Source organism: Otolemur garnettii, unplaced genomic scaffold, assembly GCF_000181295.1.
Source record: "Otolemur garnettii isolate 467f Iridium unplaced genomic scaffold, OtoGar3 scaffold00002, whole genome shotgun sequence".
NCBI lineage: Eukaryota > Metazoa > Chordata > Mammalia > Primates > Galagidae > Otolemur > Otolemur garnettii.
The window spans coordinates 19,598,890-19,623,854 of record NW_003852397.1 but is presented as its reverse complement, the minus strand read 5'-3'; the positions used below and the strand labels follow the sequence as shown (position 1 = coordinate 19,623,854).

Genomic DNA, 24,965 nt, shown 5'->3' with positions numbered 1-24,965 from the left:
GAAAATTGATACTTTCTCATTTCCAGACAGCTTAGTTACTATCTGAAAGGTTAGAAACATGCTTCTTACCAAATAGCAGTAAGTCTAGAGTTATCAGTACAGCTAGTCAAATATTAATTATTCATGTCCCATATGCAAAACACTGTGCTAGGCCATAATGATGTGCTGTGAATCTATATAAGATGGAATACTTATGTATATCTTCTGTTGGGAGAGTAGGTATAAATATAAACTGTAACAATATATGGGAGCACTTCATGAGTACCTAATAAGTAGGACCATCTTTGGATGTGATGTCTGGGAACCCTAGCTGGGGCTTGAAGGAAGTGTAGGGCTTAGATAGATCCGCATCCTTCAGGAAAAAGACCAATTTAAGTGGGGACTAAATAATCAAAATTTAAAGGCTACCACATCTTGTATATTTAAGGATCGATAAGTAACCTAATACTTATGAGACAGGAGTTTATAATGAGTAGCCTAGGCCAGGTGTGGTGGCCTATACCTATAATCCCTGCACTCTAGGAGGCTGAGGCTGTCCAGCCCAAGCAAGAGCAAGACCCATACCCCCACTAAAAATAGAAAAACTAGCCCACCATTGTAGTAGGCTCCTGTAATGCAGCCTACTGGGGAGACTGAGACAAGAGGATCACTTGAGTCCAAAAGTTGTGAGCTATGACACTCTGGCACTGTACCAAGGGTGAAAGAGTAGGACTCTTTCAAAAACAAAACAAAACTAAAACAAAACCCAAACAAACAAACAAAAACCAAGTAGTACAAAATAGCTTTGGTAATATAAGTTGAGACTAGGCCCAGGAAGAACCTAAATGCCAGATGAAGAAATCCTGGCTTCTTGGTTAATTTTTGATCAATAACTGGTGATGGGTATTGTCAAAGAGAAACCAAGAGGTATTACAATAAAAATATTTTATTACAATAAAAATAATCTAGTATCTTATAGGACTAGGCTGGTCTGTGCAAGAGAAACAGTGAAACCAGTACAGGTGCTGTATTCCGTAACAGTCATTATGGAGGTGACAGCACAGATGCGGAGAATTCCAAGTGCTTTTTCTTAATCACCCCAGGACTATTCTGAGTTCCACAAGGGTCCAGATATGCAGCATCGGGGACCAGAACCACTGCCTTTACATTCTCAGAGTAAGAACAGAACCAAGTCAACATTCTCCTTGCTTTAAAACACAATTCCAGTGAAGATATTAGAGGAATGCCAAGCAAATACATTTAAGGGAATAAATAAATTTTAAAAAAGAACAAAAAACACCCCAGGAGGTCGAAATATTTATATTAACAAAGATATAGACATTTCATTATTTGGATTGAGTCAAGCAGTTAGAAAACTTTGTGATGAGTAACATTATGTAAGTAGCTGAAGATGCAAGAGTTGGAATAAGGGGGAGGCTGTATTTGACACTAAGCATCATAATGCTTCATGAATTCTAATGTACACCAATATCTTCTGGATAAAAGTCTAAAATACCTTCAGGGAGCGGGCTGTATCTCACTGCCAATGTATGTGTGGATACTCACAGAAAAATTCTTAAAAATTATTATTTATGGCTTATTTCATGCTATGGAACTTATTTAGTTTAAATATATCATTTTATGTTATTTTTATATCGATGCAAACCTGCTTCCATATAAAACTCCAATGCCAAAGTTATCCTGGTAACATGAAAACCAGTGAAAGCAAATCATATTGGTCAAGATAGAAGAAAGAACAGCTGAACACATATGGTTTAGAGAAGATAAGCAAAATTACCCATGTACTTTACCTAATAGGTGGAATGAGTGCTCCATATACGGGAACACGACACAGAAGAGAAAGCACTCTAAACTTCAAAGATGTGATTGCTTCTACCATACAGTGAATTTGAGAGAAATAGATGGAGGATTCACGTACTCATGCCTCTACTTTAGTGTGAAATCTTCAAGTATAGGGAACTTTCGAATTAGTCTGATTATGTATCGCAGTTTACTATGCCATCATAGTGAGTGTTAATTCCAGCTGTTGGTCTTATGGTTAGTTATTCAAGAAAAAGTTTGAGAAATATTTCTATGAGCATGAAAATATCATAACCAGTACTCTAAAATCAGATGAAGAAAGTCCAACGATATTTGACTTTCTAAAACCTAGAGTTTTACAAACAATACGTGTTTCTTTTGGTTCACTACATATTTAATATATGCATTCACTACATATTTAATATAAAGTGTTTGATACGTTTTAATTATTTCTTGCCTGAAAACAGGTTTCTCATGTCCATAGTTTAATGAAAGCTATTATTTAACTTTTCTAAGTCTTATCCCCACTGCTTTTATTCCAGATAAATGTTTTATGTTATCGTCCACTGGTCTACACTTTCTGCATCCTGAGTATTGCTGTGAAAATTGCATTTTTAATGAAATCCTCCTCAAAACCTCTGACTAACATCCTGTACATCTTTCTTCATTTGAATTAATATTTCAGGATTCTAAAAAGATTTTCCTTATTAACTCCATCCCTTTTTCACCCTCACAAGGATACACCTGCTACTTCTTTAGATATACAACGAGCAATCATATCTTGGTCATTTGCTTTTTTTCTTCAGGGAAAAGAAATACGTTAAGTCCAACATATTCACTGTTTCTGCTCTCTCTCTCTCTCTATGTGTATATATTAACCCCCAACTGGAGAAGAAAGTCTGCATCCAGAATGCAAATAGTTTTGTTTTATGGTGATCCTTATAATGTTCTGAAAGGTAATAAAGGAAAGGGGGAGAAAAAAGAACGATAGAAGGAAGAAAGAAAAGAAAAGGAAGGAAAGAAAGGTATGAGGATAGGAAAAAGAAAGAAAAACAGGAAAGGGGAGAAAAGGAAAGAATTCAGTAAGGAAGTCTCCATGCTATGTTAAAGTTCATTAAACCTCCAGACTCAAAATCTCATTTCTTTTTTTCAGCGTCTAAAGTTAGGAGTCATCAGCTATGAGTGGGACATAAGTTTGGCAAAATGAGTCTTCTCTCCTCTCTTTCACACACTTACAAGCAGATGCTAGAGGCAGAATTTTCTCAGCTGGTTACAATAATGAAAGATCAAGTTCTCACTGACTTTATAGTTTCCAATGTACTGAATCTCTTCAGGCGGCTTTTCCTGCTGTTTTCTCACTTTCCTGTTTGTTCCTTCCCCACAGGTATCTTTTCCCATCTTCCCAATGTTCCTTTTCCTAAGAGCTTTGAAAAGTGATCCGCATTCACTCCAGGGGCTTAGTTAGCAAAGAACAGGTTAGCTATTTCCAGAGATGTTTCTGCTATTAAATTGCTCACCTGAAGGCCACCATTGCATTAATTTCAAAAGCATATTGATGTGGGTTTCTAATCACCACGAAGTCACAGAGGAGGGCTTGCAGACAGTTAAGGCACCCTGAAATGTCTCCTCAATAGCACCCCATTACTGCTAGTCACTACCACACCCACGTGGGCAGCCCACACCCAGCACTGCCAATATTAATTTCCCAAAGTCAAAACTTATGACTTAATAGCATCTGCATTTGCCTCCAGGGATTCATTTTTCTTTTTAGTTGACACATAATAATAGGGTATATTTATAAGACACTCAGTGTTTTTTTTTTTAATATGGAACGCTTCACAAATTTGTGTGTCATCCTTGTGCAGGTGCCATGCTAATCTTCGCTGTCTTGTTCCAATCTGAGGATATGTGCTGCCGAAGTGAGCATACTCAGTGATGTTTTGATACATGTGTACAATGTGTAACGATCAAAGCAAGGTCAAATATTTATCATTTCTTTGTGTTGGAAACACTCAAAATCCTCTGTTTTAGCTTTTAAAAAATATATACTATAGGGCGGTGCCTCTGGCTCAAAGGAGTAGGGCACTGGCCCCATATACCGGAGGTGCTGGGTTCAAACTTGGCTACGGCCAAAAACAAAAACCCAGCAATTAAAAAAAAAAAAAACACTATATTATTGTGAACTATAGTCATTGTACAGTTAACAGAAAACTAGAATGTGTGTCTCCTATTTAGTTATAATTGTGTATCAGTTAAGGAGGTGAGGTGGGTGGGAGGTGTTTGGGGAACATGGCATGAATCCTTCATACTGCCTTGGTGCCCTCCCTGCAGTAATGGGTGAGTTCTTGCTTTATCAGCTCACAGGAGAAATGGTTGTTTAGGAGAGTGTGGATGCCCCCTCCTCTTGCTCCTTTTTTGCCATGTGACATGCTTGCTGCCCTTTCTCCTCCACCTTGATTAGAAGCTCCTGGAAGCCCTCCCTAGATGAAGATCTAGCATTTCCTTAACGTAGACTCAGCAAAACCACGAGCCACAAAACCTCCTTTCCTTTATAAATTACCCACCCTCAGGTATTTCCTTTAAAGCAACTCAGAATGGGCTAAGAAAACTCCCCTCCTTGCTACACTTCCTATTCCTCTAATAACTGCAACTTTTTTTTCTTCTATGCACTTAACATTTTTTTAACCACACACATGTAAATGAGAACATGAGATATTTGTCATTCTGTGCCTGACTTATTTCATGTGACATAATGTCCTATAGGCTCATCCATGTTACCAGGAATGACCATAATAGATTTCATCATTTTTATGGCTGAATAACATCCATTGTGTATATGTACAACATTTTCTTTACCCATTCATCTGTTGAAGGACATTCCAGTTGATTCAATTATCTTGGCTATTGTGAATAGTACTGCAATAAACATGGGGGTGTAGATACCTCTTCAATATACTGATTCCTTTGGATAATTACTAAATAGTGGGATTGATGGATCATATAGTAGTTCTATGTCTAGTTTAATGAGGAACCCCTGTACTGTTTTCCATAACAGCGGTACTAATTTACATTTATACCAACAGTGTATAAGAGTTCCTTCTTTGAATCCTCACCAGGATTTGTTATTGTTTATCTTTTTGACAGTAGCCATTTTAATTGGGGTGAAGTGATGTCTCGTTATGGTTTTGATTTGCAGTTCCCTGATGATTAGTGATATTGAGCATAATTTTCATATATTTGTTGAATCGTTTGCTCATTTCCAAATAGGATTATTTGGCTTTTTGGTTGTTGAATTAAGTTTCTTATATTCTGGACATTGGTCCCTTTTTGGATGAATAGTTGGCAAATATTTTCTCCCACTCTTTTTGTCGCCTCTTCACTTTGTTGATTGCTTCCTTTGCTGGGAGGAAGCTTTTTGGTTGATACAGTCCCATTTTTCCATGTGTTCTTTTGGATCAATTGCTGTGTCCATTTTTATGGAGTAAATTTTGTAGGAAAAGGCTTTTTCACATAGATGTATCTATGGTGTTTTCTGGGTAGTATACTTTGGCTTTGGTTCTCTGTAGGCACAACAAAGTAATCTCTATATGACTTCTTCAGCTATTGTCAGCATCAGTGGTGTCTGGGAAGGCCTCAGTGGCATAGTTTGTTGGTAGAGGCTTTGACTTTTGACTTTGCAATGGATTTAGAGACTGGACACGATGGTACTCTGTCTCTTAGGGGTGTGCACAGACATTTGTGGCTCTATTACTGGTGGGTATTGGGTCACTGGTGCGGGTGGTAGTGGACAGTGGGTGGACTGGTCCTTAGGTTTCTGGGTGGTGTACATTGATTTTACACTTTATGGATTTTAACTAATCGACTGACTTGAATTAGGAACCTGATCACATTTTGATCCATAGTTCCCAGTGTTTCTTGAAGGCAATTCTTAGTAATAAAAACAAAGCTAGAGGCATCATTCTACCAGATTTCAGGTTAGATTACAAGTCAACAATGATTAAAACAGCATAGTATTAGCACAAAAATAGAGACATCAACGTATGGAACAGAATAGAAAACCTAAAGATGAAACAGCCACATATTGCCATCTAATCTTCCATAAACCAAACAAAAGCATATACTGGGGAAAAGAATCTTTATTCAATGAACTGTGCTGGGAGAACTGGTTAACTACATGTAAAAGAGTGAAAGTGGACCCACACTGTTCACCACTTATAAAAATTGACTCAAGATGGATAAAAGATTTAAATCTAAGATATGAAACAATAAAATTCCTATAAGAAAGTATAGGAAAAACCCTTGATGACATAAGGCCTGGGGAAATATTTTATGAACACTTCAATGGCAATTGCAACAACAACAAAAATAAACAAATGGGGTTTAATTAAGCTGAAAAGCTTTTCTACAGCTCAGGACACAACTATTAAAGCAAATAGACAACCTTCAGAATGGGAAAAGACATTTTCATGTTATGAATATGACAAGGATTGATAACTACAATCTATAGAGAACTCAGACTAACCAACATAAAAAGACTAAACAATTCCATCTATCATTGGGCAATAGACATCAATAGAATCTTCTCTGAAGAAGACAGATAAATGGCCAATACACAGGAAAAACTGTTCATCATTCCTAATCATCAGAACAGTGCAAATAAAAATCACCTTGAAACGCCACCTGACCCCAGTGAGAAAGTTCCAAAGTTTCAGATGCTGGCATGAATGTGGAGAGAAGGGAACACTTCTACGCTGTTGGTAGGATCGCAAATTAATACATCCTCTTTGAAAAGAAGTATGAGGAATCCTCAAAGAGCTCAAAATAGAGCTTCCATTTGATCCTGTAGTTCTATAACTAGGCATCTACCCAGAAGAAAAAACATCATTTTCTCATAAGGACATTCACACTAGATTATTTATTGCAATAAATAATCAATTCACAATTGCCAAGATGTGGAAACAATCTAAACACCTATCAACCCATGGATGTATTAACAAACTGTGGTAAATGTATGTCATGGAATACTATTCAGCCATAAAAAGACAATGACTCTACATCTTTTGTATTAACCTGGATGGAGTTGAAACACATTTTTCTTAGTAAAGTATCACAAGAATTGAGAAGCAAGAATCCAATGTACCCAATATTAATATGAAGCCAGGAGATGAACTAATACATGCCCACACAAGCAAAAAACTCAATTCAGTTCAATTTGGGGGATGGGGAGGGAGAGGTCAAGAGGGAGAGAGATTGGTATGCTCTTACCTAATGGGCATGGTGAAAGTATATAAGGTATACCTCCTGGGTGCGGGACACAACTACAACAGGGACTTTACCTAACAAACACAAGCATTGTAACCTAATCATCTGTACCCTCATATTAATCTGAAATTAAAAACAAACAAAGAAACAAAGTGTTTCTTGGTTAAACTTGTTACCAGAGATGCTAATGAAATTTTATGACCATTTTTTAAAGTTCATTTCATTGTCTGGAAGAGAATAAAAATGAAAAAATGATTTAAAAAAGGTAGCAAGATGAACATGAACCAAGTTGTAATGATAATGATGATGAATTTTATAGTCACTTTTCAGTTGCTAAACATGGCTGTAATAGGAGATGTAATGAAATACTTAACAGTAAATTTCTTTGTAAAATCTCTATAAATCTTTTCATTTTGAAAATGACAAATGTATCTCCTAGTTCATTATAAATTCTGCAACTCATTGTTAACTTGAGGCAATGTGTACTGTAAAAATTAATAAAATAAAATTATGTATTCATTAGGCAGGGTATGCTAAAACATTTGGATGTGGGAATTACTATCCTTATTTAAAAGAATAAAAAATAATAATGAGAGTGCATACATAATTGCATCAAGTTATTTTTTACTAGGAAAGAAACTAGATTTCAAATCAGTTTTTGTCTGCCTCCCCACTGTATCTTATTGCCTCTTCAGGCAATTCTCTTGGTCCCTCTATCCATCATTGCCAAGCCACCATATTGGGTAGTCTGCAGGGTTTATTTTCAGAGGACTAGCATAAGAAACGAGGCATGCAAAACTTATAAGATTAATGTTTAAATTTTCAAATGCTCCATGGAATACTCCCAGCACTACAAAGGACCTGGGCATGTCCTCTTAGCTTTCCAACTCTAATCCCCAATTCATTGTACTTTGTCTTTACAGTAGGGTTAAATTTGGCACGCATTTGGATGAAGAAGCATTTAAAGATATTTTAGTTGTACTTTCGTCTCATGAGAGAATTGTTTTTTTAAGTGGTAAGATTTGTCTCTTGTCTTGTTTTATCCTGGCAAGTACATAGATCAATACTGCTTAGAATTTGTGGAGACAAATGTAAATAAACCTCTAAGTCTAAATAAAACACCTTTAAGTATATGTACCTATTTCATTTGGATTGCTTCCCAGGAGCTTTTTGCAGCTTTTGTAACACATAAGGCTGAGAGGCTACTGGTAGAAAGGTCACTGTCCTGAAGAAAACATTAAGAAACAAAGAAAAATACTCATTATCAACTTGCGGAAGCACCTAGGTCCTTTAGGAAGAAAGGATATTCTACCAAGAACTGTAAGGGGAAACAGAATTATGAGTTGAGGGCACAAATATGGGAAAAGAAATAAACAATTTAATCATGTTGTTGCATTGACAGAAAGATGAAGGTAGGGCTTGTGGTGGACAAGACGGTAGCCCGATCTAGTAATGGTACTGAGATTGCTGCAGCATTAGCCACAACTAAATCCTTATTTAAAAGATATATTTCCCTCTAATTCTTTTATCTTCACTTTCTTTTCACAAAGGCATTGATATCTATCAATATATTTTTCTACTTATCAATGATTCTCTCCCTTAGAGTATACAAAAGGCCTTGAGCAGTCTTGTGAATAGCAACAGCTTAGTAATTCTGTATCATACCACTTGATTTTATACCATATATGTGTTATCATATCTGATATAAAATTGGAAATCACACAGAGAAAAACGTTGTGGTGTGATGTAAGTTATGGGTGGATTTTGCTAAGCTACCTCAGTGAAGAAATAATTCAGTCACCACCTATTTTTCTGCAGTGGACACAAGGAATTGTGTGACACCCAAGCTTATTATACCTTTAAGGGATCTTTTATAGCTCTCTGATCAGATGCTTTTGGGCTTTCATTGAAAAACAGACACTAATTCAATTGCACTCTGACTCTTTGTCCAGGGTGATTGCGAGATGTAAAAATGTTATTTGAAGAAGGTTGGTTGGCTTATCTGGATAAGGAAAGAATGAGAGAGATCCTCATAATTGCCTTCAAATATTTAAAAAGATATCAAAAGTCAGATGGATCAGACTCATTCTTTGTAGTTAACTCCAGGGAGCTAGCCAAAGATTCAGGCTGGGGAAATTATCTAGAAGGCAAGGCAGACCAGTCCTCAAGGTTTAGAGTGACTCCTGACAGAATGGGTGGTGTATTAACTAGTGACTTGCTGTAGCTAGTGGTCTTCAAGAAAAGGTTGGGTGGTCCTATAAGCCAGAAGGTTACACTCAAAGACTTGTACAATTTTTTCCTTCAAAATGATTCTATGATTATAAGATTGGGACTATTAATCTCAATTACATGATTTTCTGTTGCCTAGATTTATTTAGTACCACTTAAATAGACAGGGGAATGTAAACTTCCAAGGATGTTATTCTATCTAGTTCATACAAAATAACAGAAAAATACACTACAATTTTAAGTCTATAAAGGACTAGCTTATTGTCTATTCTTAGTGATCTGCCTCCATTGACAACTACTCATTTTAGCTATTAAGCATTGTACTATGCAGTATTTGACAATGATTACATATAAAGTCTCAGCATCAGGGCACTTTGAAATTCTCTTTATAAGTTTCAAAATCACTTAGATACTCTTGTGAAAAGGAGCAATTTTAATAACTTTTCACCAGTGATTGTTCATGGCTAGAACTAAGGGAATGACTTGAATGTTCATAATGAATCTGAAAAGATTCCTCCACAAATTTCAAGAAATTTAAGAATTTAAGCTGGTGAAAAAATTTAAAAGTTTATTTACAGTTATAGAATGTGGTGACATTATTTGAGCAACATTGCACTTTAAAAAATCCACTCACCAAAGAACTGAAATTTATTGTAGATCCTCAGGCTAAATTCAAACCTGACATGTCTAACTCCTTTCTCACTAAAATGCAGTAATTAATTTTCCCTAGTGCTACATTGTCACTTAGCATGGATTGAAGCTTTAGTTTTTATTAACTGTATAATTTGATTTCTCCCTAGTTGAGTCCATGTTAATCATTCTCCATAAAGAGAGATGGATGAGCCTGTCTGAGATTACTAAGAATCAGAAAACAAGGAAAGAGGAACAAATTTCATGTTGGGGACATTTTGGTGGAGCTCATATAATTCATAACAATCGCTTTTTATTTTCTAGTCTAAATTATTCAGGGAATTATACAATTTCTCTCTTCTGTTTGCCAATGGAAATTAAGATAGTATAAGTGGTGGAAAAACAAAAAGTCCATGAGTGAGAAGACTTGAGCTCGTGACCACGGGCATCATTGTCTCTACTGTTTTCTCATTCTGTGATGTGAAGGAGAGACCAGATACCCCTTTCCAAGTAACTGAGTACCAGAGAAGTAAAATGGGAATTCTTACCTTTCATAGGATGAATTTAGTCTTCATGGCAAAGCTCTGATGGATCTTCAAATAATGGGATTTCTGCCAGTTTGTAATGATTAACTATTTTCATCTATATAATTCTCCCTTTATCTGAGTATTAGCACATGGCTGGGAACCCTAAAGCAAAGGACAGTATTGACATGATTTCCTGGTGTTACTGTCCAGATCCTGGTCCCTTGTTACACCACTCTGTCACTTTGTCCTCAACCCTCTCCTCGCCTCCCAATCCTGACTACGACCTAAGTGTATGGAGCCTGCATTGACCTGTATATACTTTTAAATGCCAATATTGTTGCATCTACTTTACTTTCTTCTCTCCAATCTAACCTAACACCAAGATGCTGCTCCTGGATTCACAGCATCGATGTGGCACCTCTTCTTATGCTAGTTTTACTCTTGCTTACAACTTTGTGCTATCATGGTTTGGCTTTGTATGCTCAGCCTTCTAGTTCTCTACCCATGTACTTTCCATGGCCCAATGCAAACCAGTGTGGAACCTAGACTCTAAAAATATTTAATAACTAATTGCTGGCATAATATCTTTGGGGTATGACCAGTATCTAGGAGAACTTCTCAACTGATGATTATCAAGTCAATAAGATTTATGCACATATAATAAAGGTATTCTAGACATATGCGCTCTGTTTCTTCAAAAATTGGTTTAACATTTCTTTTTGACTAAAATAAAATTTTAGAAAGCATATTTTTTAAAAATATTTTCGTGTTCAAAGAAGTTTTGGTGTTCATTAGATTTAAACTATAAACAAAGAGGAGCAAGAAACTTGTATTCAATTAGATTAATGACAACAAGTAAGGAGAGGTTTACTTGTTTTAAGCCCCAAGGTACTGATTTTTTTCCTCAATGTAAACAGAACACAGTATTTCTCTTGTACACATGAGTAAATTATTCCTTCTCTGGGGCTAAAATAAAGACACACACACACACACACAAACAAAAAACCTGTCGTTTTTGAGGGGGCATAATTTAAGATAGGAAATAGGGTTGAGTATAAATTTGAGGACTACTGGAGTCTCATAGAATTTTAAAGCCTTCTAGAGGCAAAAACTAAACTGCTTAGCAGTATCTGAGGAAAACACCTAAAATTGCAAGTTAGTTTCAGGGACAGAAGTCCCAGAAAGTGGAAGGACTATTCTGGTTGACTTCTGGTCCCTTCCCTGCCGTGGGATAATTACACCCTGGGGTTTAATTCTTAGACTCAATAGATGAGGAAAAAAAGAAAAAGTTCTTGTTTCCCATTTTTCAAGTTTTGCAGAGATGAGAAAGTGTTTCCATTTCATTCTTCCTCAGAGAAAATGACCAGAGAAATAGACCTCCTGCTTCTCTCTTTCCTGTTACTCAGCGCCATCACCTCTACGGTGGGCATCTGACTTGATGCACAGGTTTGCAAAAGGGTCAGAGCATGCTCAGCTCAGTCACGCCTTTCCTCCTGACCTGCACCAGCCGATCGGTAGAATGCACGCACTCTATGCAGTGAAAACAGAGGCACATGCTGTATCTTTTTGCAGCAATATTTGTATGGATATGTTCATAATTTTATATTGTTACCCTTTATAAATATATGCCAGTCATTTGAATTTGTGCCTGGAAGTTGAATGATACTGAACTGAAGCAAAGGAATGGAAAACAAAAGAGACCCAAAGAAAGTATTTAAGAGGAGTCTGTAACAGTCAAAGGATTTACCATATGTAATTCTCACTTTCTAAGAGTGCTAAAAATCTCTGCTCCACAGCTAATTGGATAATGAAAACCTTGTCCTAGATTGGATCATCAGAACCAATTAGATTTTCTCTTCCACCCAGATTGAACATAGTCAATTCAGGTAAAGTACCTATCACTAAAACTTCCATCCCCAAGTCACATAAGGAATTCTAAATACATCTCCATTCCTTAGAGCCTAAGGAACCTAACTCCTTCATGAAAGGTAACTAAGATAATAGTTCTTCACCACAGTGGAAACTACCACTGCGATGGATGAAATGATAGATAAGACATAATTATAGCCTTCAAAAGCTTTAAAATGTTATAGTCAAACAACATTAGCAATTACGTTATAAAGTAGAAAATGTCCATAATTCTAGAAAAGAATAAAAACATTCTTTTGAAGTTAAGGTCTTCACTGGTTGAGTTATCATGACAGACATTAGAGGGAAGTTGATATTTTAATTAGACCTAAAAGATCAGAAAAGATCTAAGTAGGAAGCGTGTGAAGGAGAATTGTGGGCAAAGGTATAAAAGTGGGCAAAGGAATTTAGAAGGGGATGGGGAGTAGCTCTGTATAGCTACAGTGCTTTGCATGTGAGAGTGCGAGTCTGCATGTGTGTGAATGAATGTGAGTGTGTAACTGAGTGTGGGTGTGCATGTGCCTGTGCACCCTGGACAGTTGCTGTAGGGGTGGCGAGATGGTGAGTGGGGTGTGCTTAGGAAAGATGAGAATCACACGGCACTAAAGCAGAAACAACTGAGACCACTGAGCACCTTAGGACCAGAAGGACATCCCTTCGACTACAAAACCTAAAAGAACCCAGGACTGAGTTTCCACAATCCAGGAAGACAGTTGGGGTGACTGAGGACTTCGGCTTACATAAGGAAGGGTGAAGGATTGAAACTTAAGGTCTGTGGACAACTCTATAGACATTTCATTTCACTCTCACTACAACCCATTAGAAGAATGTTCTTACAGAGAAGTACAGAAAACTGAAGCTGAGCGCTTACCTGACTTTCTACAGGGCAAGCAGGCACTGGACTGAACTGATAACTTGTTCTAGTCCAACATTTATGATCTTTCCCTAACACCAGTGATTTTAAAATTTTAATGATTTGCACATTTTTTTCTCTGGGTTTGTTTTATCACCTCCTATACCAGTGTCTTAATGTTTTTCTTGTATTAACTCACATTTATACTTGTATTAATTTAAATTTTAGAAGGGAAGTCATTGTTATTTGATGTGCTAGTTATGCTCTTCTAATACACATTAAAAATCCTTGTAAAACATGGAAGAAAAAGGGTCTCATTCTTCTCTCTCTCTCTCTCTTTTTTTTTTTTTTGAGATAGTGTCTCACTATGTCACTCTTAGTAGAGTGCTCTGGCATCACAGCTCACAGCAACTTCAAACTCTTGGACTTAAGTGATTATCTTGCCTCAGCCTCCCAAGTAGCTGCAACAACAGGCACCTGCCCCAACACCTGGCTATTTTTTGGTTGCAGTTGTCATTATTGTTTAGCAGGCCTGGGCCAGGCTTGAACCTGCCAGCTTCGGTGTAAGTGGTTGGTGCCCCACTCACTGAGCTACGGGCACCGAGCCTCATTGGTCTCTTGAAGGCTCTAGCCTGGCTTAGCTCAGAATAAAGGCACTGGGTCTGTGAGCAAAACTAAGTCAATTAACCCTTCTTACAGGTATTCTGGGGCAGAGCACAGCTTGGACAACTACATGTGGGGGCCCTGAATGTACCTATAAAATTGAAACAAAAACCATAATCTGCACTAACCATCATCTCCACTAACATCACCTGGGATGCTTTTGGAAATACCGCATTTCTCAGAATGAGAGGAGCTTATCGGTTGTCCAGATATCTGTGAATTTTTGCTTTGGACTAGTACTTGCATATGGGAAGCATTTAATGATGCATGAGCCATCTCATTGCATAGATTTCCTGGATGTTTGATGCATATTTAAATGTGCATTAAAGATGGATTTACACACTTGGAAAAGACAGTGCTGCTTCTTTGGCCTATGAGTCTGTATTGTACAAAGTTGATGATAACAGCTTAGGTATCACAGGAACTGCCCCTTGATAAGATTGTATCATGTCTCTGTGATTCATTTACCACATGTCTTGTGAGAAGCTTCAGAATTTCATCCAATCAGAGCTGCTCTCAAGGCTCCCACAAACTCGAGAAAGAGCTTTGTAGATGGGACCTTCACAGTCTGACCCCTGGCCTTTGCTTTTACCCCTTCGCTGTATTCCTGCTTCTGTCCCCAGCAGTTCTCAACCTGTGGGTTGCCACTCCTTTGTAACAATGAAAATACACCCTGCATATCAGATATTTACATTACGATTCATAACAGTAGCAAAATTACAGTTATGAAGTAGCAACAAGGATAATTTTATGGCTGGGGATCACCACAACATGAGGAACTGATTTAAAGGGTCGATAGGCATTAGGAGGCATTAGGAAGGCTGACAACCACTGGTCTAGGCCCTGGCAATTATTTCCTCTTTAAATATTGACCCAGGGAGCAAAGATTCTGTTTCCTGTATTAAAGTAGTAATACATACAAAGTAAAATTAGTCATAATTTGTTTTAAAAGGAACACAGCATGTTAGATGAGAAAGGGTAGGCACTTTGGGATGAGACACTTCATTTGAATTTGGCATTTGATGATTTCTAGCAGTCTGACCTTAGCCAAGATAATTAATCTTAACATTCTTCTCTTTAAAACATTCCTAATGCTTTGAAGTTTTTCGGAGACCAAAATTAAAATGCATCTACAGCACAAAGTAGGTGCTTGCAAAGATCATTTTTCTTCTCCTTTTGCAATAAATTTGAATTGCAAAATGTGAAGTAAGTTCTTCAAGAAATTGAGGAATGTCCACGAGGGGGGTCCTGGTGGCAGGTGTTCGGGTTACAAGGGTAGATGGCTCATGAATGGCTTGGGGCCATTTTGCTGGTAAGGAATGTATTTGCTCTATTAGTTCATGAGAACTCGGTGTTAGAGAAGAGCCTGCCACCTTCCTCTGTTTTATTTCCTTCCTCTTCCCAGGGGGCACTTGCACCCCTATTCCTTCTTCCACAAGTGTAAGCTTCCTTAGGCCCTCACCAGAAGCAGATGCTGGCACCAGGATTCTTATACCTCCTACAGAACCATGAACCAAGTAACCTATTTTCTTCATAAATTGTCCAGCTTCAGATATTCCTGTATAGCGACACAAATAGAGTAAGACAGAATCTTACTATTATTATCAGACTAGTCAGCTATATCCCACCTGCTCTCATTTTAAGAAAATACCTCTCCTCAGATAAAAATGAAACACAGGACTATGGTTTCCCTTCCCTGAATTGTGAGATCTAGCGTTTTCCTTCCCCGGTCAGTGAGATCACAGCGAGAGTGAAGAGTGGAGTCTCTTCTGGGGACTCCTCTGCTGTGGCAGTGAGGGACACTTCATTGAAGAAACTGACAAGAGGTCAAATCCCTCATCCAGCTGCTGTTGCCCATGCAGTTTAAAAATTAGATTTTTTTAGAGAACTTATGTCCCAGGGAAAGAAAGAAATTACGCTCAACGATCACTTCCCGATTTATATTTAGTTTCTTTGATGATTATATTAAGTGCTGAAGTGGAATACGCTGGAGTCAGGAAGACAGCAGAGGCAAATGCAGATCAACACTGAGGAAGATGCTCGAGAAAATGACTTTTTCTTCCTACTTGATTTTTTTTTTTTAGTTTTAAGATAGAGTCTCACTCTGCTGCCCAGGCTATAGTGCAAGTAAGCTCAGCCTAGGTCATAGCAACCTCAAACTCCTGAGTTCTAGCAATCCTGCCTCCACTTCCCAAGTATCTGAGACTCCAGACACTACATCTGGTTAATATTTCCATTTTTAATGGAGATGAGATCTTGTTCCTGCTCAGGCTGATCTGGAACTCCTGAGCTCAAGCGATCCTCCTGTGTCAGCCTCCCAGAGTCCTAGGATTACAGGCGTGAGTCACCACTCTCAGCCCCTACTTGCTATTTTTAATATGGGCATGATGCATCCTAGGGATTTAATTTTCTCAATGTGGAGCAAAATAAATAGAAAAACTAGATTAGAGAAGCTAGAATTGGAAATGTCAAAATTTAGGCAACAAGATGAAGGCTAGTGAGAAAATACCATGATGTATTTATTTTTTATTTGAATAACTGATAAGCATTTGCTCACATTCTCATATTGACACTTCTAATTTTAACAGGCACATTCTTTAATTTCATACAGACACATGCCACAAATGCACTCAATGTTCTTAATGACAACAAGTTACCAGAATTAAAAATCCTACCTTATAAAGTATAAGTCTGATCCCCACCTTTGGAATAGTGCAGAAAAGAAATCATATTCTGGTTCCAATTTTTAATGCTTACTTTTATTTGGGATTTTGAAAAAAATAAAGGTGTATCTATGAGAAGATCTTTTGCAAAATTAACATTCTTTGCTTCATACTGTCCCATAATCTGTCATAGGATAAGAAAACTGGTATTTAAGCATTACAACTGAGCTCACTATCCATCTCTTCGACTGCGTAATTTTTTGATCCTTAAAGCCACAAACAAACATTATAATATGTCCTGGTAAATAAGAGAATCAGATGGAGGCCCTGAGACTTGGGAATCTTATTCCAATGTCCCTTTTTACTCTTCTTTTCATGTCACTTCAGGGGAGATCAGTAACTGTGTTCAAGTCAGCAAATAAAGTGGCTGCATTCAAAGCCTACTGGAATTATGGGTATGATGGTTGAATGTCGGCATTTTTGACATATTTCAAACATTAGCAGAGATTTTGGAAGAGATTAAGCCAGGGCCCACTTTTTTATTTTTCCCACCTGGTGCATGATCACCTATTTCAGATTTCAAAAGAGTTTGAGAATTACTTCCCAACTATAAAAGATCCCCCAACAGGGAAGAGATGGATCTGTGACCCATTTGTGAATAAGCCAGGTGAATTGACTTTGTCTAGGCTAGAAGAGGATCAACTGCTTGAGATCACAAATGACAGTGGCCTTAAAAGTATGTTCTAGACAACTTCAAATCTCCATGCTTTCTGGGTTAAAGTCAAGGTGGAATATCCTGAGATTGACTCAAAAACACTGAAAAGCTTGCTTCCATTTCCCACATCCTATCTTTGTGAAGCAGAGTTTTCTGCGGTGACAGTAACCAAAATGAGATTATGAAGTAGCCTGGACATGAACAACATACTCTGGGAATCACTGTCTCCCATCATTCCCAGATGGGACCATCCGGTTGCAGGAAAACAAGCTCAGGGCTCCTGCTGATTCTGCATGATGGCGGATTGTATAATTATTTCATTGCATAATAGGATGTAATGATGATGCAAATAAAGTACAAATGTAACATGCTCAAATCATCCCCAAACCATCATCCCCTTCCCCAGGTCTGTGGAAAAATAATCTTCCATGAAACTGGTCAAAAACATGCCAAAAACATTTGGGCCCACTTCCTTAAGACTGATGTCTTCTCTTTATAAAGAATTTTTTTTCCTTTTAAGAGTATATAACTGGGCAGGGTTATCAACTTTCTAACATCCCTTTTTCTTTCCTTTGATAACAGGGATACTACTTTTGGGAACTACCTTTTCACATGATGTTAAGTTGAGCAATCACAATACATCATCCCTCTAAATGGAGATCTGTGAAAGGGAGTGTCTGGTTCTAAAGACTGAAATGAATCTAGGGAGAGAAAGATTCTCTTTTATTGAGATTGAATGTACTAAAGACTGAGGAAACCAAAAAAGTTCTAGAACTAGACTCTAGTTTTCTCTCTTCTACTGCATCTGGGATATGTCTGAGAGTGAAGCAACACATAGAGGAGAAACCCAGAAAAACAGTGAAGAAAAGGGAAGAGAAAGTCCTGATAGTTGCACAGTACTTAGAATTCTACTGATCCCAAGTTCAACACCACCTCCTTAGACTTTCCAGTAGATGAATCAAGCTATGTTCATAATGTAGCTGAAATTGAGTTCCAATGTTTGGATTTAAAGACTTTTAGTATAATTTTATTTTTTACTTGAACCCTCAAATTTTATACAGCTAATTATACCTATTATTATACATGGTCATAATTATCTACAACTTTAAATGTGAGTGACTATACATTTTCTTTTGTGTTTCCTTTACTACTTACATTTTTGAGTTAAATACAATGTGTTGTGCCCAGAAGAGTTAATTTTAGCTTTTTACTGATAAGCCACACCAACTTAGAGAGCTTTCTATTCTCACAATTGAATGTTCCTTTTCTCTATGAATAACATGTCCATCTCAGCCCATCCTTCACAGCCCAATCATGCATGGGGCTAGCTAAAGAACAGTCATAAAGTGAACAATACATTTAAAATATATGTCAAATAAAATGGCCCAAAGTTAAAGGGCAATGAATATCACAGTGGGTTGAATGGTTCCCTCCCACATATATGCATGACTGAACCTCCTCCCCCTTAACCTGTGATTGTGGTCTTATTTTGAAAAGTGTTACTGAGGACATCATTAAGGATGTCAGGATGAGATCATCCTAGATGATTCAGGTAGGCTCTACATTCCATGGCAAATGCCCTTATAAGATCCAGAAGAGGAAGACACAGACCCAGAGAAGACCATGAGGGGACAGACGCAGAAGCTGGAATCAAGTCAATATTGGAGGAATGTCTGGAGCCATCGGAGCTGGATCAGGCCAGGAAGGACTCACCCTAGAGCCTCTGGAGAGAGTGTGCTCGCCCATATCTTGATTTTGGACCTTTAACCTCCAAACTTGTGAGAGAATATGTAATTTTAAGCCACAAAGTTTGTGTTCCTTTGACAGCAGCCATTGGAAACTAATATAGCATGATAAATTGGATGTGAAAATCAAATATTTGCGTTCAGAACCAGTAAATGTATAGATCATCATTATTGTCTCCAGGTTCCTAGATGGGGACACAGCCCTGGCCTGTTCTTGGAGAGAACTGGAGGGAAGGGCAAGTAGAGGCAAAGTGGGGAGGAAAAGGACGTGCCTTCAGCAGCAGAGTTGGGAGAGGTTTTCAAAGGTAAGCAAACTTTTACTTAGTGATTTTATTTTTAAATTTCTCAGATTCTTCATGAGGAGAGAAACGTTTTCCTCCATCCAAATTGGTACTCTCTCCCTGGAGGCAGTAAAGTACAGTAGAAGGTACACGAACCCTGGGGCCAGACAGGCCTGGGGACAGACTACGGCCTGAACTCTGGCTCCGGTATCTCCAACAGTCCCTGAGTCGGAGCCAAGTGACCCTTCTGATCAGACTCTGAGAAAGAAACCCTAGTTCTCTCTCTCTCTCTCTCTCTTTCTTTTTTTTTTTTTTTTTTGCAGTTTTTGGCTAGGGCTGGGATTGAACCCGCCCACCTCTGGTATAAGGGGGCAGCGCCGTAGTCCTTTGTGCCACCCCCCTAGTTCTCTTTTTATAGATACCAATATGAGAATATCAGGTCTAGAGTTGCTGATTTATCTACCTTTTAACTTTGATGGGACATCTAGTTGTAGAATGGAGCTAACCAGAAACATTGAAGCTGAGAGTGGGAGAAAAGTGAGGCACTGATTACATAATTCAAGATTTTGAATTCAGCTGTGCGGTATCTCCCAGTCTTTGGAGTTACTAGAGCTAATAAATTACATTCTATACACGATTCTTCATCCAAAGAGTGTTGATATACCACGTAATATGCTTAATATAATTCTAGAAATGTAGTAAATACCTTACAAATATTACCATCCCACGAAGCAGAAATCCCACCAGTGTATTCCCAAAGAAATTGACCTATGCCAGTGGTTTTTCAACCTTGGCTGCCCATTAGAATCACCTAAAGAACTTTATAAAACTTCGTTTGCCCCGTAGCTTTCCATACCGATTAATTGGAGTCTCTGGGAGTGAGATTTGGGCCTCACTAGGTTCTTAAGCTCCCCAGGTGAGCCTAATGTTCAGCCAAAGCTGAGGACTACTGTTTTAGGGATAACTCACAAACAAGATTTGTAGGGAGAAAAAAACAAAGATGGCTTTTACTTTAAAAAGCAACCCTACATATTGCCTATTTATTGTGTCAAGATTTTGAAGTCTGCTACCTCTGTGGAGACAGCTTCTAATCTTGTTTTTGTTCCCTCTGGCAAATTGTTGCAAGTTTTCTTTAGCAGGAGTTAAGAGAATATCTTTTAGCCTCGGAAGGCTATGCTCATTTATTTTTATACTGTGAAACCTCCTGCAAGCTTTTGAGCTGGTTTTTTATTAGGGACTAATAAATTTAACTGGACCATACACACCACTAAAAGGCTTAGTTTTCTGCACAAGGCAGGCCAACAGATGGGGTAATCTTTAAACCCTTCAGTTTAGTTTATAAAAGATATCAGTGTTGCATTAACAGCCAATGTTAAATTGTGTTCAAACTATGAATTTATGAGGCCCCAGCCTCTATAAGCATATAATAGTGAAGGTCACTTTTGATAATCCCTGGAAACTCCAAGGACAATGGGAATTTGAAGTCAGCTTGTGACAGAAGAAAGAGCAATGGATTTAGAGTCAGAACCGAAATCTTTTTTAACACACGTTCAGCTGCCTTGGTCATTCTAAACTTCAGTTTTGCTCATTTGTAAAATGTAGCAAATAACGTTTCACTTGTAAATCCTATGAGAAAAATAAACTACCATTATTTGCATAGATAGGCTTTGTACACCCAAAATAGAGATAAAAATGTGTTAGAATTTTTTGAAGAATAGTATTATCCTATATGTGAATTTTACCTGCATGATTTGAAGAACAAACATGGTTCAATAAACACTATATAATACTTATCTATTATTGCCTCGTGGATCAGAGAAAAATTGCAAAGCTGCGGAATTATCTAGATCAGTGGTATTGTGCCTATGTTTCTGTTTTATGCCAGGCACATCAAAAGGAAAGGATTTCTGATATTTGTAGGCTTCTATAATGAGCCAGGAAGATTCGCCTTATTTATCTGAGTGCCTGATAGATACCAGGCACTGTCTTATTTAATCCTCATAACAAGTGGAAGAGGAACCCAAGGCCCAAGGGTGTTAAGAAATGTAAGGCTATGTTGTGAATAAACGACAGAACTAAAATTTAAAATCCATTCTAACTTGGTCGCCCTGTGTTCTCAGTGATGTCACACTGATCGCCACTTCCAGCAGAAAGACAGTTTTTGCCTAAAAAGAGATAGAATACCCTGATCACTATCATACACATTTCCTACCAGTTTTATTTTTACTTTATTACCAGTTATTTTTTACATGTCATGTTTAGAAGGCACAATTCAATGAGGAAACGTGGAGATTCCTTGTTCCCTTGGTCAAACCATCGGATGCCAGCTTGTCCTATGAGCATCTCTCTGAGTAGTGGCATCACTAGGGTAGGGGTTTTTCAGAGCAATGGCCTCTGTAAAAACACAGGACTTTACAAACATGTTTGCACTCTCATTTTTGAGTACATATACTTCTAGAAATTTTGGATAACTTTATTTTCCTGAAGTGGAACTACCAGGTCAAAAACCAGAATGCTTCAATATCTATTAACTTTTTGTTTTCGAGACCATCTGTTAAAATCAAGTATTTTCTTATCTAATGGTTTTAAAAGAAAGATATTTGAGCCTGAGGAATGTGTTATTTTTTTTTGGAGGAAAAGAAAATTATTTCTCACAATTAGTTAGAATCATTTCTTTATCCACAATCCACAAATAATCCTATTGGTACCCAAGGAGTAGAGAAAAAATAATGTATTTGGTAGAAAACGTCCTTTTCCATTTTAGCAGGAATGGAACCATAATGGTAACATGGTACAGTCTGAGGATCTTTGCAAACCTAAGAAAAAAATTTTTTTTCCCCCTTTGAGTTTACATACCTATTATATCTTTTTGATTCTCAGGTAATGAATCAAAATTGAAAATAATTTTGTCTTCATGTTCTAATTATACAATGTAATAATTCTCTTTTCTTCAGCCTGATGAGAATGTAGAAACTTTTCCAGGAAATTTTAGGAGATGAGGTTGGTTTTTTAGAAATACTTTTGTGGAAACCTTAGATACAATGTCTTATTTTAAATTCATTCAAAGGAAATCAGAGTCTCATTTAAAAAACTCATTTACGCAGGAACACCTGGCCCTGAACACAACTAACATATCAACAATGTCAAAACAAATAATTGAGAACAATGATTTATGAAGAGATGAATCTCTTTGCTCTCTGTCTCTTTCACATTTAATAAGCCTACATTTTTGACATGCCAACATTCCGAAACTCTCTCTTCATTAACTGTTTTTATTTCACACTTGTCAGTCCAGGCATTAAAATAATCTATGGATTTGTTCTTTTTAGTCGCTGTGTTTCCCCTGCTAACTATCTTTGTCTTTGGGAACTGTAACAAACATTGTTCCTTTCAAACTTTAGATCCCTCATTAAGAAGATTTCAAATCTGATGCCTTTCTTCTTGAGAACAACTTTATAAAGTGAAGTGTACTGGCAGAAACGTCCCCATATTGATATATGGATATAAGAAGGGAATTTGTAGAAAGACACAGAAAAGGGAATTCATTTCTTATTCAAATAATTCAGAATAAGATGTTAATGACCTTAAATGCCAGGGTCATGAAATGAAAATTATTGAAGAATTAGTGATTTTAGAATAGGGGCTATTGTTGATAAAAATTTGCACAGGAACTGTGCTCTACTCATTGCATTTACTATTTTGAAGAATATATTTACTCTTACAATCACTTGTGCAACTGTAAAAACCAAATGCATCATCCTCTGCCTTTCTCACTCCAAGAAGTTGTCTTACCTGTTTCTTACAACTCCAAGAATCCCTTAAAATTTTACCATTTGAATATCTAGATCCAACTGGTTATTTAAATCATAGTTATGAGTATAAATTTTAGATCAAATCCTTATTTATTAACATGTTACCTCTGCATGATTCTTCCAATACCTGATACTTGAATCATAGAAAGCTATCCTAGTAACTATTTGTGTGATTACAGTAAATATTTAGAATTCGTAATCCCAGTTATGATTTTTACAAGCAGTGTATTTTTTTCATTCATTCAGCAAACACATGCATATAAATGAATCTTTGCCCTGAAGAAACTGAGAATTCAGCAAATAAGGTGGCCAACACATGCTTATGAAGTGCTATAATATGAGCTAGAAACTGACAGTGTATAGGAAGGTAAAACGATGACAAAGAGATTTGCAAAGAAGGGAGATCATAGGAAGATTCAGTGTGAATACATTTAAGATATTTAAGCTGGCTTTGGGGGGGATGTGTAGAAATTCATTACGCAGACATGAGAAAAAGAAAGAATGGTTTGAACAGTACCATTGTTCTGGGCAAGCATGGAACCTATTTGGGTTATAGAGAACAATGTGATTTGAATGGTGTTGATGAGTAAGAAAAAGATGCAAATAGTTTGGAAATTGGGAAACCAGATAAAGGAAGACGACGAATCTAGGAGGAAGAATTTTTAAGTCTCATTTTAAAATAGCTCCCAGTTCTGAGTACTCATGATGTACTCGGCACCAAGGAAGCTACTTTATTTGCTACATATGGATTCCCACAGAGATTCTTTGAGGCAGATGTTATTCTCCTTACTTAGCAAATGAAAAAAAAATATTCAGATAAATATGTTGCTTAAGGTCATATAGCTGTCAGTGATAGGTCCTAAACTCAAACCCAAGTTTGCCTGGCTCCCAGTGCTATGCCCTTTTGATTGCAAGATAGTCTGGAACTTTATTCTTCAGGAAATGAGGAGCGGTTGAACACTTCTGAGAAGGGCATATAGTGACCACAGCCACTCTAACTGCATCTGTACACCAAGACGCACAGCTGTGCAGAGCATTGTCACTGCCATGTAGGATGAGAATCAGGGCACTTACGTGGATTTAAGCATGTAATAAGAGGTACTTTACCCAAAAAGATAGATGGTGGCAGAGAATGGAATAATAACAATGTAAAAAAGATAGGACTTCTCAATTAAATACTTGAAATTAAAATAGGAGAGGTAGTTCAGCTTCCCAGATGGCCAAGTAAGCTACTGCCAGACCAAAACTCCTGAAAATAACAACTCTAAACTTTAGGTGAAATACATAGAGCCTAAAGGCACCAGACAGGGAACAAACACAGGCAGAGCACGGAGGGGGCTGACACTTGAAAGAAGGGAAAGGCACGCTGCATTTCATATAGAAAATTCTAATAAAAACCCACAGAGTTTCTGGCCAGACAAACAAGAGGATGGAGTTCAGGGAAACCATAGGCGCTGAGAAGGAAGAGAGGAATACAGAAAAGGAGGCAGCTATAGGGGAGACCCCCGTACTCTGCTTATTAATCTGCCCACAGCTCTGGTTGTTGTCTGAACCACACACGCACAGGGGAAACTCCAAGCAGGAGAATTAAGAATTAAAGAACCAAATGGTTATTTAAGCTACAGCCCAAGGCATAGAATTTGATTTGCAGTTGATTCCAATCAAGTTGTCTACTTAAAATAACAAATAAATGAAGTTAACACTCTTTAGAGTAAAATAAAAGAATTCTGAATCTCCACAATAGAAAAATTACAACATTTATTTAAAATCCTTAATAAAAAAGAGAGAGAGAAAGAGAGAGAAAGAGAAAGAAAGAAAGAAAGAAAGAAAGAAAGAAAGAAAGAAAGAAAGAAAGAAAGAAAGAAAGAAAGAAAGAA

At 37.4% G+C, this 24,965-nt stretch overlaps 1 protein-coding gene and 1 non-coding gene across 2 annotated transcripts in view; both read right to left on the bottom strand.

Annotated features, from left to right (window-relative positions):
- The window catches only part of NKAIN2 (sodium/potassium transporting ATPase interacting 2), a 542,543-nt gene that overhangs the window by 194,045 nt on the left and 323,533 nt on the right, over positions 1-24,965 (bottom strand). The window lies entirely within an intron of this gene.
- On the bottom strand, positions 3,621-3,727 carry LOC111725698. The gene has a single exon (XR_002773714.1). It is a non-coding gene; the product is annotated as a U6 spliceosomal RNA (small nuclear RNA).